This window comes from Corvus brachyrhynchos, unplaced genomic scaffold, assembly GCF_000691975.1.
Source record: "Corvus brachyrhynchos isolate BGI_N302 unplaced genomic scaffold, ASM69197v1 scaffold83, whole genome shotgun sequence".
Lineage (NCBI taxonomy): Eukaryota > Metazoa > Chordata > Aves > Passeriformes > Corvidae > Corvus > Corvus brachyrhynchos.
Window position 1 is genome coordinate 4,032,377 of NW_008238464.1, and position 19,963 is coordinate 4,052,339.

Genomic DNA, 19,963 nt, shown 5'->3' on the forward strand with positions numbered 1-19,963 from the left:
CCCTACACTCCATGCCAAATTCTCCATCTTTGCCTTAATTTCTGCTCATACTCATTCAGAACCTACAGGTTGAGATTTCTTCTAACTGTATTTCCTTCCACTGGTCACTCCACTGTGATTTATCCCCATTTACTCAAGTCCCAAACTGACTTGACCCTACAGCCATAGCTGGGATTAGTGCCCTGAGATTCAGATTTATGGAGTCTAGTGCTGTCTGAAAAAGTTTTCTGCAATCTGGGAAGCTGACTCTGTCTGGGACATCAGATGAATTGAAGGACCTTTCCCTCTTCATCTGGGGAATGGGACTGGATGAGCCAGGAATGTTTATGGTAGGCAGTAATGGCAAACGAGCTCAACAATGCTCTTCCCAGTGTTGGTATTCTCACTCACAAATTCTGTCATGCCTTCATGATGTTCTAACAAAAACTGCTTTGCTAGGAGAATATGATCTTGCAGTAAGATTTGTGCTTTCTCCTTTTCCCAAAGCCAGGGACACAGTTTTCTTTCTTTCATCTCAGGAAAGATGCCATCAACAAAGGTAAAGGACAATACGTGAGGTATACAGGAAGAGAAGTAAAAGGAGAAGGAAATAGTTGCATCAGGAAGAAGCAAGTCAGAGAGAGAGGGAGAGGAGGGGGGAGAGAGAGAGAGAGAGAGGGAGCTGAGAGTATCTCCCCACAACAGTTCTAAGTGTCACCATATCTCATGGAGACACACTTAGCTCATAATGAAAGCAACTTGCATTGCATGGGTGCCAACCACACGAATGCTGGAAGTTGCCTCCCTTTGGCCGTCATGTGCTTGCGCTTTGCAGGGGTAATGAGAGAGCTTGGGGCTGTTCCAGCCCAGCCACGGCTTTCAGGGGCCTCCTTTCCATGCACCCTACTGCTGACAGGACTGTGAGCATGAAGCGCTTTTCAGATGTGTGTTAAAGGTGCATTTAGACATATACATGTATACATGCACATGCACTTGCACATTTTTTCTCATCATTGTTTGCACAGGCAAAAATTTCAATTTAAAAATTTAGAAGGGAATGGAAAGCCCACAACAAGTAAATCACATAACTGGCCCAAGTCCGTACATTCAGGAAGGCAGAAGATTTACAGCAAAGAGCAGACTTACTACAAAGAAATGGATCTCATGACATTTTTGTTAAATGAGTAACTGCAAGTAATAAAAGTCATTGATTTATACCTGTATCATCCAGTCTTTGAAGAAGTCTCTTGATTAAATTTTAAGATCAGACATTCTCAATATCTTGTCTTTGCTCATGTGAGTAGCTATTTTACCCACAATTGGGTGTCATTTGAAAATTCTATATCTTTGAAAATCTGTATTTTCTCAAGTGACCTGCTTCTCAGTAGCCATCAACTCAAGGAGATGCTTCAAAGTTAACAACTTTTTTTCTTTTATGATCATGCAATTCTGAAATTGGGAGGTGCAAGACAGGTGCAAATTACTACTTTCTTGCAGCTCTTACAGGGTGACCAAAGTCTTCAATAGGTCACCTTGGATGCTACAGTATTTCAGAACACACTTGCATACAAACAAGAATATTAACTCATGCTACTCATAAGGGATTCTCTGTTCACACCAGTCACCAAATGGCTTTGGGGTCATTCACTATGACCTTTTAAGTATTTTTTTTACGGCAATAATGTCAAACAACCACAGAATTTACTGCTGCTTAGCCTGAAAGGGAGCTGTTTCTCAGAATGGGGAACTTGGGGAAGATGTTTTCACTCAGCTGGAAGCTTTATGGGGCAGATTTCATCCCTAGTCCAGAAGTAAATGTCACCTCCCTAGAGATTTTGAAACTCAATGAATGTTCAGGCCAAGAAATCAGGTGATGAACCAGAACTTCAGACTCTCAGAAACCAAACACTTTGTGCTTCAGAGAGATTTGGTTTGGTTTCATTTTTTCTCCATTTTTTTGTCCTTTTTCCTTAATTTTGATGGATGATGTTTTGTTCTGCAGTGAGTTTTAATGCATGTAGCTGTGGAACATTTTCAATTGTCGCAAACAACAACAACAAAAAGCAATATTTCAATATTTCTCAAGAAAAGGCTTCAAAGGTTTCAGATCTTTTTAAAATGTTTCTGCTTTATTTTGACGTGGCATAAAAGTTTTGTATGCAGTCTCGCATCCGCTATTGTGACAGCTGTATTTAATGAGTGCAAAATGATCAGAAAAACATCCTTTACGGTGGGTTGCCATTGCCAGCAGATGACAGGAGAGAGGCAGTACTGTAATAACAGAAGCGATGAAGTAGTTCATATTACTACTGATGAGGTATTTCTAGCTCAAACGCCTAGGTATGCCTTTTGAAAATAATGCATTGGTCACATTACCTGATCGTTTCATCAGATTTTGTTTCCAAGCGCGTTTTGAAATAAAATTGTGCATTCTTAGCCTCAGGTCATGAAGTGGTTGGTTGCGACATATTTTTTGGGGATAACACAGTCAGTTTCCATAAGATGAAGAGGGAAAGGTCCTAGTCTTGTCTATAAATACCGGCCTTTCCATCAAACTAATGCTAAGCATGAAATGCAGATCCACAGATATGCTAGAAATGAAACATTGCACAGTACGTTTGATTTCTATTTTATATGCATATTTAATATCAGAGTATTTTAGTCCAAATTGGAGAAGAGTATAAAAATAAATCTAAATGGATTTGAAAGGCAGGATATTTCTTTTTTCAAAGCTTCGTCATTCCTGACTTCCTCTGGTGACTGTTAGCTTATCATGCCTTTGTACAGGAGATCTAAGTATTTCATTCTCTCTTGTGTCTCCATATGGTACCATTTCGCAGATAGTCTTCCTTTGGTCACAAGATGACAGTGAGAATGGATTGTCAAACTGGACCACTATGACAATTTACTCCGGGGGACAAAATCCTGTGGGTGTTTAGAAGCTTTACTGTAAGTTATATTTGATTAACTTATCCTACTACTGACAAATAATTAGGTCAGCAATTAATTTCAAAATGCAAATGTGCTACAGGCCTTCATATTTTAAGAAACTCCCTTTGTCTTTAATTTCTACTTGTGTTAAACTCGTAATGGATTTAGCTGAGTGAAGAAACAAAATTATGTTTTCTAATGCTTTATTCACTTGGTTGACTTGGACTTTTTCAGCAAATATTGACAGTAAATGTTTGTTTATAAATGATCATGTGGGATGGAATCTAATGGAGTAAGAAAACAGAAGAGAAATGATGAACCACTCATTTAAAAAAAATATATATATATATTCACATTTCTGCTGCAAAATATTTATCTACCTTCATGAAATAGGAACAGAAAGAAAAACCAGAACGTCAGGAGGAGATCGTTGTGGAAAAGTCAGTAGTACCTGCTTAAGCAGTCTAAGAAAGCAGGGTATATCAGAAAAAAGCCCATACTTAATATTGCTACAAGTGTGGCTCAAAGAAACCTATCTACCAGCCTATCTCAGGGACTTTATTATTAAACAAACACAGATTAAAGGCTCAACCCTTCCCAAGAGAAGCTCAAGGGAGTTTTCTGTTGACTTTAAGGGAGTGAGGCACCTAAGTCTACATTTGCTGTGATTAAAATCATGCAATTTTTTAGAAAATATTCAAAAATATGCAGCTATAAACAAAACCAACCAACTATCCTGATGTAAAATCTGAATGAATTTACATGGGTGGCAGAATTATATTAGAATTTCCTATGAGTTATTTTGCTCAATTGTTTCAAGTCAAGAAGAACAATCATGCAAAAATTAGATGAGGGTTTTTTACAAAATTTTTACTGACCTGAAGATGAAAAAAACCAACTTCTTTTTAATGCTTAACAATGCAAGCCACTTTAGAAGAAATAATGGTTTTAAAAAGTCAAGTTTTGGTTTTTCTGGGGTTTTTTTGGTTAAAAATGGTATTTTACATCACATTCACTTAAATTAGTAATGCAAATAATTTCATGAGAAAAAACAGAAAAAAAATAAAACTAAACATCGCATTTTTAGAGGATTATCATTTTGGAAGGAAAACAGGGAGAGAAAGAGGAGAATTTCATGAGGTCAAATGTGTCACATGTACACAAAAAAAGCTTGGTTTCCATTCTCCTCTGAAGGATAACATACAGGACCCTCTTTCTCTCTTAAGCAGCTCCTGAAGGACTTTGAAGGTTCCACTAGGTAGGAGCAGGCAACACAAGACTGAAGCTTGATTTTGAATGAGGGAGAATCTCTCTCTCTCTCTCTCTCTCCCCCCAGAGCTGTGGGAAAGAAAATCAGAATTATATTGGGGTAGGAGAGGGCTGAGCTGTTGGGAGCTGAGCAGACAGAAGATTTCTTGTAAGATAAGGCAGTGATCATGCTGCTCAGCTGTACACTGGCAGGGACCCCCATTGAAGAACCACTTTTCAAAAAAGATACAGCTGCCTTCAAAAGTGTCCAAAGGAGAGGAATGGGAATGATCAGAAATTTGGGAAATGTCACCTGCAAGGAAATCTGAATGGGGGTGATTTCATCTGGAAAAGAAAATGAGTGGACATAAAAACCAAAGGCTTCAAATGTTAAAAGCCTTCTGGGAAGAGGCAGGGAAGAGTTTGTATTTCAAGACTACAGCCAGATGACAGAAAGTGACAGTATTACATTGAAACAAAGGAGAGTCAGGTCAAACGTTGGCAAAAATTTTCTCACAGTGAAGACATAGAAGCTGTGAAAATGATTGTTTATGGAGAGTCTGGAGTCCCCTGCACTGAAGACCTCTGAGAACAGGCTGCACAAACTACTTTCCGAAGTAATGTGAATATAGTTTTTAGCTGAAAGCAATTCCTTAGCAGTTATTACACTGATATTTTTAAGTGATTTTAAGAAGTTGATGGAAATTTTGCTTTTGTGATAGTATAAAATAAACTTTTAAATTAATCTAGGGCAAGAAACATACTATGAATTCCCAGCACAGCTGCCATTATGAGTGAGAGCAATTGCAAATAGGACTTATTTGCTGAAGCAGGACAGATAGAATGGTTTGCATGACCAAAGGTGAGCTCAATAAAATAACAAAACAAAACAAAACAAAACAAAAAAGCTTTCAGTGATGAATAAACTGGCTTAAATACTGTGAAATAAAGCAAGTCAGTATGACATAAATTTATCATTATATTTCAAGTATATTCAACAGCTTTTAGAAGCAGAGTCACTACAACTGTGACCAAACAGAGAAGTACAAGGCAAGGGAATCTCAAGCTCTGTTCCAATATTAATAACAATTTGATATAATAGCAATTTGGCAAAAATGCACAGTATACAACTTGTATAATACAAGTATGAGTGAGAATATTATTTCTTTCAGGTAGTATCTGTATATTTGACGAAAAAAATATCATAGAACCACAGAGTCACAGAATATGCTGAGTTGGAAGAGACCCACAATGATCACTGAGTCCAGCTCCTGTCCCTGCATAGCACAATCCCTAAGAGTCACACCTATATAACATTCACTTCACTCTTAAAGTTTAAAAAAGCAAACAAATGTCTCATGTTATTTAAAACATAAATCTTTCAAATCAGAATGACCTCTGGAGTCACCCGCATAAGTGTTAAAGTATGTAACAAGGTAAAAAGAATTTTGAAATATTGTCACACTCTAAAATTAGGATATTTCACATTATTTTATTAACACATTTATATCTGTTTACATTGAAGCATCATACTAAATATCCTAACCTTTCACAAAAGCCTTCTGCTGGCTTCCCTTCCGTCGGCTGCTCGTGTGCTAGTGTTTTCTCTTTGTCTCAAACAGGGAGCCGCACATCCCACCTCGCACGGTCTGCCTTTCTCTCTTTCTGTTATCCTCGAGAAAGAAGGGATTTTCCCTATCCTGTAAAATGGTGTCTGAGGATTGCCTTGTGGGGATCAGAGGGGCATTTCCCTTGGGATTGCCAGGCAATGGCTGAGGCCCAATGAGTATTTGTTTCTCCTGTCATCCATTCTGAGGGGCATAATCCCAAGGAAATCAGTGGGGAGTTTTAATATGGACTTTGAAGACCAGATATGCCTAAGAACATAAAGGTGATTAAGAAATTATTCTACTGACGCTTTCCCAACAATCTGGGGCTGGCTTTTTTTTGAAAAATAAACCAAAATAAAAATGTCTTCCTCTGTTTTGCATGAATATCAGATGACAAATCTTAGCCTATAAGAAAGTCTATAGCCTAAACCACATTTGGCATACAACTGCAAACACAGTTTCCATCTTCAGGTAAACTTACTATGCTAAATCCTCCCAGTGGTGTCATTTGGATTCCAAGCATAGTTTTGAAGTTGGCCTGATTCTTTTCTTTTGTATTTCAACTCCAGTAAGGCTTGTTCATGTATATGAAAATAGTGGTACAACTGTCTTTTTTAAATAAGTGAAACTCACAAGATTTACCAAAAAATGCAAAGTTTAACTTGAAATTTTTAAAGAAACATCTTATCTAACATTCTGCTTAGATAAAGTTTTCCCTTTGTAATATAGGATACATAGTACGGCACTGTAAAAGGCCTTTATTTTTTAAAACAAAGTAGAGTCGTACTCTAGACTCCCTGGTGTCATCTCAAAGCATGTGTCCCCTCTGCACCCTGCAGCTGCCCCTCAATCTGTCTTTGAGTGTCTCCCATCTGCTTGGGCCCCGGACATTTGGCATCCCTTTGTTTCAGGGGCCAAATCTTCAAACCAAGGAAGCAGATACAGACTCCAAAGGACCCACTGCCTTTCAGAACATGCTCTCAGCAGAGTGAGGAGTTTATTACTCTTGAAAAGCCTCTTCAGCACTCCAAAATCCCCACTTCAAGTGTCATAACCACTTGCTGGCATCAACATCCTGTAACAGCTACCACAGAAGATGTTGAAGAGTAACAGAAAGAAGAAAGATACCTTAAGCCAGATGGCACACTTTAATTTTTTGAGGAATAGTACAACCATACACAAGAGCCAACCAGCAAAGGAAAAAGCAGGGAAACAGAGCGGGATTCATTACCTGGAAATCACACACTGGTCTGGGAAAGGATGTGGGGGGAGCAGCTTCCTTTTCCTCAGAAAACACATATTGCAGCATCTTCATTCACTCTCATAAGAAAAAAAGAAGTATGAAACCTTGAGAGTGATTACGTGTGCTGCTCTCTTCCTTACCACCCTAGTCAGCCACCCATGACAACAGAGCCAGTTAGAGAGTCCCAACCGGCAAAAGGATTAAAAAAGAAAAAAGTAAAGTGGAAAAACGCCTCAGGCCCCACACATGTGACTTCACAGCAAAACCTAGAGCCAGCCCTGAGGGGTCTGGTACAGAGAGCGAAGTAATGTGACTGTGATTAGGATGTGTGGAAATTAGAAGCCCTCTTGTTTTAAGAAGGCAGGTTATCTACCAAGCCTGCTCTACACTTCTTTTAACTGTAATGTGGTGAACAAAGGCTGTCTGTAGAAGATGCTGTATTTCTCTGCTCAGCCTATGTCACTTAGAGCTTTTTATGCTAGACTCGTTTTAAAAACTTCAATTTAAACCAACATGAAAGGTCCTTAAACAGTAAATAGCATATTATATCAAAAACAAATAGATTAAAAAGTGAACAACCATAGCCAGTATATCTCTTTCGAGAGGAGTTTCACTTTCCACACTAACTAAAACTCTAAGACTGGCAGATCTGGGCCAGGGGTTTGTAATGGGCCTTTTACTTTTTTTTTTCCTCCCTCTCCAGAGATAAATAATCAGTTTTAGAGAACTGATAAAAAGAGACAAGAATGAAAAGTGAGTATGACACATTTATGAGAAGGATTTTTCATCTGTTTCTTAAATACAGCACCTTTATTTCAGATTGTATTAAAAAAAGAGATGGGAGAGCCAACCAATTTATGTCGTGCTGCAGTAGTGAATACATATGAATGTATGGAGCACAGTGTGAGAGAGATAGAAAATTCACCCAAAATTTCCTGACAAGTTAAAAAAAGTTATGTTATCATTCAAGAATCATTTATTTGAACAATAGAAATAAAAAACAGGCCACATTGCTAGAGGCAGCAGAGAATAAAAACACATTGTTTCCAGACAAATCCCCATCAAAGACATATGACTCTGGACTCTGAAGTCAGAACATCTTCATATTTTAAATTTCCACGAGCATTTTCAAGAAAAGCTGGAGTTCTGCTTAGGATTTGCTACACACTTTTCACTACTGATTGATAACCAGAAGCGGCATTAGCAGCATTTTTCCCCCATCGTTCCTCTAAAGCTAATGGAGTTGAGGATTCGTTACTTGATCTAATGGCAATAGCTTTCCAATAGACATGCACAGAATCATTGATTAGTTTGTCCTCTTCTTGTTTGCATTGGAACACTGTTCAATTTACACCAATTAAAGAATGCTTGGTTTGTGTATTGAAGAATAATTAAGGGATGGAATTCCCTATAGGCTACTAAAAATGACATCTGACTAGAATGGTGATTACAGCATGAAGACAGCATTAGTATTTAAATAGTTTGACTGCTATATAAAATCATTATACCACCTCACCATGAAAAAGAGCATTAGTTAATTTTGCCTATAACAAAATTGGTTGTATGTATTTGTCTGGTCACTTTAAGTAAATTTGACAAGACTAATCTTAAAGCAAGCAATCCAGGTTTGGTGGAAGGAGCAGACAGAGCACAGTCTAAAGCAATCATCTTGATAGATATGTATATAACCTTCAACCAAAATACAAATACACACAAATGAATAGCAAGAGCTTTGTCAGAGATGCTCGAACCAAATGTAAACATTAAAAACAGATCAGTTGCTAAACCTGAAAATCCAAGCGTAACTGGCATGTTAATTATACAACAATCAAGGTTTCACAAACTGTAAACACACAAGAAATCCTTATTTTGTCTGCCACTGTGGTTGTCAAACCTGTGCTATCCTTTCTAGCACTGCATGGTACAAAGAATCATGGGAAGCAAACAGGCACCACGGAAGGACTCATCCTTGCTAGAAGGACTGACCTGCAAAATATCCCAAATGATTAAAAATATTGGAGTGGCCTAGCCCATCCATGTAATGTCTCTTTAGATAAGTTTGTTTTTACTTTGGATTACAAGGTGGAGGTGAGGTTCATTCTTAAAAATACTGTTGAGGAAAGAGGGCTTTTGATCCTCTGTTTAAATTTCACCATGCATATTAAATTCTATCTCCTAGCCTTAGATTATAGTATCTACAGTAATGATCTATCCAAAATGTGACAGCAACATTACTGTAACATAAAGTCCTTGGGACCAGTCCTGAAGCATATTTACATTTCCATAGCCTACTTAAATATAGTGTGTTTGTTTTACTAAACTTAGATACTGTAGTATATTTTATAAGGTCATCCGCCTGCCTCAAGACCTCACATTGCAGCTACTATCCTTCCTATGAGAATTTATGCAGTTTCGATTGAAGGTTGTCAACACCCTCTTTAACTCAGCAAAGGGTTCTCTGTGAAGGAACATAAGATTTTTCCATTTAAGCCTCTAAGGGCATGTAGGCATGCTTACTAGCATGTCTACATTGTGCAATGCATAACTGTGTCAAAGATGCCCAAGTTCCAAGTTCCATATGAGGTGATGCATCTGCACAGTACAATATACCCTTATGGGTATACCCTCTGGCCAATCTGCAGTGCCTCTTTGCAGATCAAATTAGTCTTTGGCGCCATGCAGTTCTTGTGAACATGCCTGGTTCTACAGGTCACTTATGGATATTTTCTCTGCACCATATTCCACTGGATGGATCTGCCCTAGAATTAGGTTTGGGACAGTACATTTCATCACATAGTATACCCACTGACTTTCCATGGGGTTTTGTTCCAACATTTAAAAAGTCGTATGTTCCGGCTTTTGTTTTCATGTTGGACAAGTAGTTCTCGCTTCTGTACCAGACCTCCTGTTGGGATCTCCCGCTATAATCTGCCTGACTAGACCTTGGGCTTTCAGGAGTGAGACTAACGCTTCTTTTCAATGAATAATATTCTTTTGCAACAGGGCTGATATAAAGGTATATTCTTCCTTCCACCCAAGAGAAGAAAGTCCATTAATTTCAATAGAAACTCTCCATGCAGAAAAGGGAGAACTGTGCCCCAGGGAACATTCATGGAAGATTAATGGTGAGGAGAGAAAAGTGATACAGTACAGGCAGAACAAAATCAGAACCCACCACACAAATAAAACTGGACAAGGGTTCATTTTTTAAAAGTCAGTCAGAAACGGCAGGAAGGCTTTGAAAAAAAAATCAGGGCTGTTTCAGTGCACTTTTGCATACATTGGCTTTCAGAAGACATGAATAGAAACCTAACAGTAACTCTTTTTTCGTACCTCCTTTCACAGGTCTCACTGGCAAAGAAGGATTTAGCACTTAATTCCTGTACTTTTATGTGGCAAATTAGGAATTTTCACCTTAAAAAGAAATTGCTTTTCAAACTCCCATAAATTCTGGATTTTATTTTTTTAAATGGTGGAAAACATTCCCTACGTTCATCCCAACACGTAATAAATAGCAGTCTCCATTACTGCTCCTCAGAAAGGTGTAGGAAATTGGACCTGGCCAAAGAGAGGTGTTTATCATTCCTCCTGAGGAGACGCTAAGGATCTGGACCCTGTCCTTAACCCTTTTTCTCCTCAGTCCTTTTTAGTTTAGACTAGTGCATTTGCTCTCTTTCTCAAAATCAAGTATCCGTTGAGGAAAGCATTTAACTTGAGACTTGGTTACTTGATGAAGTAGGGCCTGCTGGCACTGAAGTGTCAAGACCAAAACTGGAATAACCGAGTTGTAATATGTTTTATTTTTCAGTTTACCATCGGCTAAAGGTAAAACGCCTACACCATTTTTTGCATCACTTTAGATAACAACTGCTTGGTTTGCAACTGCACCAAAACAGAAGGAAGGTGGTGAAGGAGACTGACACAGCATGAGATCCTGCAGCAGACAGTGGTTGGTGACTCTCTGTCGGGAAGCACTGAAATGTGGATGGTAACTCTGACCCCAACACAAAGTCCCATGTCCGTGGGGCTTGACAACTGAAGTGGTGCCCACCAGAGCGGGACAGAGGACATGATCGGAGAACCTCTGAAGATCTTTTCTTCATGAGGGCAAGACAAGACTGAAAGACAAGGAAGTGCAGCCTAGTGAAGAAGTGTTCTCTCACAATGTGGCACTACACTGGCAACTGTGGCTGTCAGCAAAGCACCTTCCATTCTGACTGTTGACACTAAAGTGAAGATAAGCTTTCAGAAAGGTTAGTACGCACCCTGACTTGGTTTATTTTTGAGTCATTTTTGAGTCATTTATGGCCTAGTTTCTTTGTCTCTGCCACTTCCTAGCATGACAAGAGACCAGAGGCAGGTGTTGGGATGGCACCAGTTTTTCTCATTTAATTTGTGAAGCACCATAAAAAACAATCAATGAGCATGGAGCATGCTCTGGATTTGTCTAAGTGTAAGTGGCTCAAACACTAACATGTGAATTTAGTAAAGTTAAAGTCTGTGGAATGGAGATAAATTACAGCAGCAATTGAAGTTGAATGTGATATAGAAATCCAACTAACAGAAGACTGTCTGGAAACAATTATTCAGAAAGCTGCTGACCCTCTATTTCTTTAAAGAGTTAAACATTTGGATCAGTTAACTGGCAGCTGCAATAATAGGCATATGCTCTAATCTTTGATCCGTAGCTGAATTTGCAACTCTTTGTATGAGAAGCAGATCACACAGATTTGCATATTTTTAAGGATCTATAGGGAGAAAAAGAAGAACAAAACCTGCTTTTCCAAGACGCCACTTTGAGATCACACAGAGTGTCATGGGTCCCCTCAAGTACACTAATGTTCAGAGCCAGTTGCAAGACTCACAAATTTTATAAATGGCCCTAAACTGTGACATTCACATCTGAAGACTAATCAAAATTCCTCCTAGAACAGACTCTTGCAAGCCAAGGTTGCATCATAACTCTTCAGAGAGTTATGTACGTCTATCATTAAGATACCGTTTCCGCATCCAAACTTGTGTCAGAACTTTCCTGAAATATTAAAGAGTCCAGAAGTAATAGATAAATTAAAAACTGCTTTGTAACCAAATGAGAAACTGTTGACTAGACTCAAATACATGAGCGAGTAACAGATTTATGCCAAGGTCTTGACATCTTCTTAGATTTGGCAAAATTTTTCAGTGCTGATGAAAATTCTGCAGAGATAAGACAACCAATTCTTTTGTGTTTAAAGTTCATTTCTTGCTCATCTCTGTTTTCAACACCAACTGAAAGATGTTTACTTATCACTCATTTTGGATCAACAGTCATGCTTATGGCACAGAAGATTTCCTCCACTTGGTAGTATTTCCTCAGAAAGTGGGTCCTACTGAGAGAAGTGAACAATATACTGAGTACTGTGAAGAAGTAATCATCCCTGCAAATGTGCTCAATTGTGTGGGATGTTTCAACATAGTCTTTACTCAATTCACACTTTACAATAGGCTTTCTCTCCGGGTTCACCTACACAACACTCTTTGACATCAATGAAGATGATGAGAGCAGCTATTTGTTATTTGTCTATGGATACTTCCTATCATCCCAAACAAAAGTGCAGACTACTGCATGGGACTATGCAGAGATGTGTGAGGAAGACAATGCAAAGAAATCACTCTTTGAAAAATATTCTGTGTAGCTTCCTCATAGTTCCCCACAGTAAGCCATATGGAGGCATGAAGGATTTGTAGAAGCCTGACTGACACAGGAGGCAGCACTTCCAGGCGCTCTCTGCCTTGTCCTGTGGATAGGCAAGACTTTGTAAAGTCCTGGCAAAAATCCCATGAAGAGGAGAGGAAGGTGTTGCACATTCCTGGGTAAGATGTAGTAAGGGGGTGGGGTGATGCAATGGTGAGTGTGATCAGACCACTGGCAGGTGAACCAGAACTTGAGCCATGAGCAACAATTTCAGTATCTTAGAGAGGGAGAGAATAAAGAATAGCATACAAGTTTTAATGAGAAAAATTGATTGCTGATGCAGAGGTTTTGAGAAGGGACCAGCACGTGCCCTAACAGCACACATGTTCCACACCATAAGCAGAATCCAAAGTAACCCAAAAGCCAAAACAAAGGTTTGCTGCTTTTTGTACCTTTCCAACAGCATTAGTTGGTACTCTTCTGTCACCAGCAGGGCCATGCAACAGACTTTTCAAATTCTGGAAGCATTATTAAAATAAAGGGCCAAGTCTTGCATTGCTTCTTTATTAGGAAGAGCTATAGGTCTCTATAGGACTATTCTTTATTGTTGTTTTGTATACCTTTGGGTGCCTCTTCCTAATGGCCTCTGAAAGATTTCTGATCTCCTAGAACCTTATTTTTTAGGGCATTGTGTAACCTGCTTGTTTTGTGAGAAGGCAGAGTGCAAAAATGGAGAAATAGAAATTGCTTTATGTGCTGTATAGTATGATTTCAATTACTTCACTTAGTTATTGCTAACCATATTTTATAAATATCGACACATTATATTTGTTCCGGCCACTGAAATGATGCTTTCGAAGCAATTAAAATATGTATTCTGATATATTTTGTCAATATTGCCATTGTACAAAATTGTAACATCTTAAGAATTGCCTCCCTACAATTTATTCTCTGTATCTTAACTTTGTACAGCACTACAAGATCATTTTTCTCATGTGCTAAGTGGGATTCTAGTATATCACTACATTCAGTCAAAATTTTGCAAGTTAAAATAAGAATACCTGTAGATTATGAAAATGAGACCAAGAAAGTAGCCTTTCTCTTTACATAAAGCAGAAAAACTGGCAGAAAAATTCAGTAAAAGCAGATTAGAAAAGGGGTGTTTGGGAGACATTTCATTATTGTGGACTGCAGTAAAACCAAAGCATACCTCAAATTAGAATTACTTACCTTAAATTAAAAATGTTAATAAGCCAAGACATTAACAAGGAGATGATATCACCTTAGTGGTTTGGTCTAAGGTAATTGCCTAAACTCCCTCTGTAGTTGAGAGAGAAAGAGAGACCCCACCAGTAACAGACACTGATTTTAATATGGCCATGTGAGGTACCATCCTAAAATGGCCATATGAAATGGTTGAACAGAGATCTGGAGGTGCCACCCATGACAGGGAAAGAAAAGTTACCTGAAACTAGATAGCTAATTCTAAGACAATCACAGCAAATTATAAAGAATCCTGCTCTGACATGAATTCCCAAATATTAGAAAATGAAAATCCCATTTAATTTATAAGGTATTTTCATTTATTATAAACAGATGTGCTAGGGATGAACATGCTTGTTTGTATCTTGACATAGATTTCATAGTCTGGACTTCAAATGACAGCTCTGGGGTTATGAATCTTGAGATATATTTTACTTCAATTTAGGAAGTTCTAGGAAGCTCAGGCTCATTTATCTATTCACAAAAGCCTATGATTAATAGAGCTGTTTGGTGTCAGATTTTAATTCTTCATTTGAAATAAGAAAGTTAGTGAAATAAGGATACTCACAATAGGCTTTCTACAGCCTTTCCTTTCAGAAAGCAAGGACAAACTCAACAGCATAAGTGCTTTTCTCTTTGACGGATGAAGTCATGGAACTGATTTCAGATATAGTTTCCATATCTGGGCCTTAGGCAATTATAGTGAGCATCAATCTCATATCCATACCATATCAAAGGGATGTTTGTCTGTGTCTCAAATCAGACGTATGTATCGTTAGTGAATGCAGTACAAATTAAGCTAATTTCTTGGGTTTGACTCTACAAACAGACCAAGTAATGGTCATCAAAGTTCATTGAAATAAGTTTTGTCACAAAGCTTAGTAGTGTTTGTGAGCATGTGTTTTCATAAAACTGACCTTCTTTTGAAATATGTGGATTGAAGGCCAATCTACACTGGCCAGAGAACAAAACAGGACATGGAGAGTAGTTGCCCCATTTCTGATGTTCTAGTTCAGTCCTTCAAAATAATTAAAGACTGGATTTGCCATACGGCAGTTTTCGCCTTTCTCAAAACAGAAAGGGAGTGGGAAGAAACAGAAATAAAAATATATAAAAGAAAGAGCAGAAAAGAGAAAGGATTGCTCCAGCCCTCCAACTTCCCTTTATCAAAGGCAAAAGACCAAAGGGCTTTCACTTGTCTGAAGACTAGACCACGGGCTAGGATACAAACCCTGGTCCCCTTGCGTTGTGATGCTGAGCACTCATCCTACCCCTTTGCTGTGGCATGTCAGAGGGTGGATTGCCACAGCACTAGGGAAGGGTATCCTGCAGGACCAGCTCCTCACCTGACCCTCTGCCTAGGGACAGTGCCAGTTTGCATCAGTGAGAATTTAACCCACCTGTGACAGATGTAGTGCAGATGAATGACATTGGGCTCAATAAACCAGTCAAATAAGATGTGCTGAGAGTGGCTGTAGTAACATACAGAAATATTCTTCAGTGAAACAGAAAAAGAGTACCAGTTGAGAGACAAGCCTCACCCGTTGATGAGTATTAAACCTAGGCTGGACTTTGCACAAAAGCATTACAGCGATCCCCACAAATCCATACACAATGGGTCAGGAGAAGAGTGCAACAAGCTAGCAGAGGAGTTAAATTAATCTCTTGCATCGTGTCTGCTGCTGAGAGTAGTGTAGAAATTCCTGTGCCAAAGGCACTTTGCAAAGAAAATCAGAGTGTGGCCTTTATACAGATTGAAGTCTCTAAGGAGGAAGTTGTAGAGTAACTTGAGAAACTCAAGTGCAGTAAATCACCACAACCGGATGGTGTTCATCTGGGAGTTCTGAGGGGAAATAAAGTGAGAAAAAGCCAAGATACTGACAAGAGGATGCCTTCTTCCCTTGAAAAATGCATCAGCACAAGAAGGCTGGGAAGCCCTATTATGCTGCCTGTCTTCCAAAGGAGATGAGGAAAATCCTGGGAATAGAAGAGCTTTGAAGTTTGCCACAGTTTTAGGGAACCCAAAAAACCAGCTCTGAATAACAGCTCAAGAGAGAGTTTGCTGGATAAGAAGACCCCATGAAGATGATCTTCAGTCTCCCAAACCACTAAGGCTGTTACAAAGGGGGAAAGTGCACTGGGTTACTTTGAAAAACCAGTGGAGAAGCCTTCAGAGGAAGAGTGGACTGACAGGGAAAAGGTGACCAAATGATCCAAATATTCTAAAGGTTTTACAGGGGTCACTTTTAAGCAATTGTCACAAAGAATATTAAGAAACAAAACTGAGAATAATACTTGATGATGATTTGATGCTGGAATGAACTATAAATCAGTCTGGAAGAAGTGAATATGGAAGCATTTCTCTTTCTATTGAGGCAAGTAAAGGTGAACACCCAGTAGTAGGTATCAGGACTAGTGTCATAACAAATAAATGAGTCTGAATTCCAAATCCTAATGCATTCAAATTAGTGTACCCAGAATCCACCCAAGATCTGGATTCAAGTCACACATGTGGTTCCCATCTTAAAAGAGGACAAACCAATTCCTGAGTTGAAACTCCTGAGGTTTGTGCTCTGAGGTTTGAATACTCCATATTCAAAGACTCCAGCTTACATGACAGTTATGTATGAAATATGGGGGGCTGGAGGAGTGCATGTGTACACATAGCATGCAAAGGAAGCAATTAAATGTAAACCCAAAACAATTTAAAAAGTGATTCATGGAAAAAAGTACTCTGATGCATAGACCGTAAGTGTTTGTTCTTTACATTAACTTGCCGCAGCTAGCTGAAAGGGCAGAAGATTACAAGTAATAGGACAGTGGAAATTTTGCTGGGTTTGGTGAGCCCGCTTACAATCAAACATTTTAAATTATCTGGATTTACATGGCTTTGTACCCTTTCGTTTTCTCTCCTCGTTTTTTTCTGTTCCTGTAGGCCCAGTGTACTGAAGGCAAAGCTTCTTCAGTTTTAATTCACTTTGTCTTTTGAATTCATTAGATTTTGAAAGCTTTCAAAGGAAGTCACAGGTAGGCATTAGAGAAAATATAGAAAGTGGGACACTTCTGACTGGCTTGTATGTTTCCAGTGTCTAAAAAGAAAGGGTTTTTTTAAACCAAACTGTAGGAGGGTTCATAAAAATAGATATTTACATTTACATACTGGGACAGATTCTCAGCTGCCATGGAGCAGCATTACTCCATCTTCTTGAACAGAGCTAATCCTATTCAGCACAGCTGGCTCTCACACGTGTATATATGTGTGGAATATGTTCAGGATTCTTTATATTTCCAAATATACAGAAAGCTGCTTCTCCCTCCAGGTGCTTTTGCCTGTGCACTAAATAGTGGGAGTTTTAACTGAGGGTGGTGTCTTCAGGGAGGCAGGGTGTGAAGGAATGTTGAAGTGTAAGGAGAGGGATGCATGAACAAAGGAACTGGCATGAACATAGAAACCCAGAGAAGAAGGTGAGGGAAAAAGGAAGGAAAATGGTATCCTACATAGCCATGCTGTGCCAAGCAACATCTGCATTCACAGCAACAGGGAGTTAAACTATGCTTGTGCAGCAACCATGTCTTTTGGAAAACACCTCAGGTGTTTACAGCTAGGTAGCAGGAATAGCATGAGACCTGCTAATGATAGCAAGGTGGAGAAAAAGGAGCTCTGCGCTCAGCTGCGCTGTTGCAGGACTCACGTAACACAGGACAGAGAGTAGGTGTCATATCAGATAGTGCTAATAGGTACCAATAGCCACCTTCACTCCTTTCCCCTCAGTCTCTCCCTGCACCAGAGTCAAGTGAATATCAATGTGAAACAACTGTGTATGACCGTGTTCTTCTGCCCACACAGTGGGACCCTGGTAGTGATTCAGACTGTACTGGACTCTGGACACATAATGTACACTGAATATCCATAATAAATAATAATTACCACAGTAGGGGGCAGCAGCCAGCTGTGGAGGAAGAGTAGGGCCAGCTGCTGGAGGAAATGTAGGCACTGGCTGAGCATGCAAGCTGGGCACTGGGGAGGGCAAGAGGGCCAGGGCTGGGAGCCAGTGGCAGCTTACTGCCAAGAAGAGGGAGATAAAAGCACAAAAGAGTTTCACCAGAGGGAGCTGCTCCTGGCCACCCCTCAGCAATCGGTAGCGGCCCTGATCCAGGAGGGAAGGCCGATGGCAAACAGGAGCATCGCCAGCCTGAGTGCGTGGCCAACACTGCTCACACATACCATGCTGGAGCTAGCAGGATGGGTGTCTGTAAGCCAAGCAAGCCTGCTGCAGGGAAACAGCCCTGCACAGACCTGCTTGCAGGAGACCTACACCTCCTCCAGAAATGAGGACAGACCCATCCTGTTCCCCTCAACATCTCCCCAGATGCACCTCCAGCAAAAGCAGGGTCAATACTCCAGAAATGAGTGCAGCTCCAAAAGAGACTGATAGGCACATGGCCAATGCTTTACTGAACCCCCTGATGGTCAGATCTCCTTAATTTCGTTTACAGAGAAATGTTCTGGCAGCTCTGAAGATCCCCAAACAGAGCGCTATTACTTGTCTGAATTTCTCGGAAGGCCTGATGCTTAGCGCTTGGGTTCCCCAGGTCGTATGGTAAACAAAAAACTGCTTTTGAACACACTGCACACACTCAGCAGCCCAGTCATCTAGTACAACTAAAATTTATCATAGATTTAAAATATTTTTCTAACCCCTCTGAAAAGTAATTTCTAAGACCAAATCAGCTTTCCAGTCTCATTTTCCCAAGGCCGTTCGTAGCATGATCCTCACACACCGGCTTCTAAACAAGAGCCAACAGCATCACAGGATCAGCTCCCCTATTTGCCCCATATGGAATACTTAACTCTTTCACCAGCACAGCATAACAATTACTTAGCACGTTCTCTGTAATAATTTTAACAATGTGGCACTTTTCCCTTGAATTTAGCTTAGTGAAATTTATCTTTACTTATATTCATGTCTTACCTTCAAGTGTGCTTTCTGTGCCTGGTTATTTTTCACTGAGTTCAATTTCAAATAGATAAAACCTGTTTGCTTTTCTCTCCCAAGAAGGAGCATGTGTATTTCCAGATTCTATTCGCATCCACCAGGAAAAGTCACACTCAACAAATGAAGCTTGGTTGGCTTTTTTTGCTGTGTTCCTGGTTGGTTGAGCACAGGGGGTGTGATATGGGTGATGTTAAAGGAAAGCTGCTTTTCCTCCATTTTTCAACATAGAGGCTGATGGATTTTTCAGTCCCAATGTAAAGAAAGAGCTACCATCTGAATCTCAGTTTATGTAGCCCACAAGAGAGTGAAGAAATTGATAGAGGACATCCCAGGCAAATAGGGTATGGTATCAGGGAGAAACATCCATCAGTTTTGCGGGTAGTAGACAAGCATAATCCATGTGTGAGCTCAAATGCAAATTCATGGGCAACAAAAAGCCTGTATGTTGAACATATACACAGTTCAAACATAAAGAACCAGATTCTTTCTGAATAACTTATATCTGAACATCTGACCTTAAGAACCAGCCTCAGCTAAGTGCTGGCAAACACCGACATTTGGAAGGAAGTTAGGGGTGTTGCACTATTTTGAAAGCTCTGTTTTGAACCAGCTGTCATTGCGAATGTCTGCTGGTACCCTGTCTTAGCATACAGACTGTCACGGTTGAGCATAATGAGAATGAGCCAATGGAGTATATTGAACTATGCTTTCTTGCATGTCCTTGTAGCCCAAATTATCCCTTCACACAGCCATAACAGGTAAGCTTTGAATCTATTTATGCCACATTCTAATTGGTTCCATTTAATTTGTGTATATGTCTCTCTATGTGTGTTTGTATATACATATATGCATATTTATATGCACATATGTATGTTTGGACATCATTATTAAAAGTAAATATGCATATGTCACAGATTATTGCTATGTACATAACAGATTCTTAGAGTAGTTGGCTTTATTATACAATAAAACCATAGAAATGTATTGTCTTCTTTAGAATAAATAAGGAACACAGGAC

At 39.4% G+C, this 19,963-nt stretch overlaps 1 long non-coding RNA gene across 3 annotated transcripts in view; it reads left to right on the forward strand.

Annotated features, from left to right (window-relative positions):
• The window catches only part of LOC108447357, a 174,469-nt gene extending 157,454 nt beyond the window's left edge, over positions 1 to 17,015 (forward strand). For all 3 annotated transcript variants that reach the window (XR_001862890.1, XR_001862892.1, XR_001862891.1), the window contains 2 exons: positions 2,820 to 2,928; positions 10,820 to 17,015. This is a non-coding gene — a long non-coding RNA (uncharacterized LOC108447357). The remainder of the gene's footprint in view (positions 1 to 2,819; positions 2,929 to 10,819) is intronic.
• The last annotated feature ends 2,948 nt before the right edge of the window (positions 17,016 to 19,963 follow it).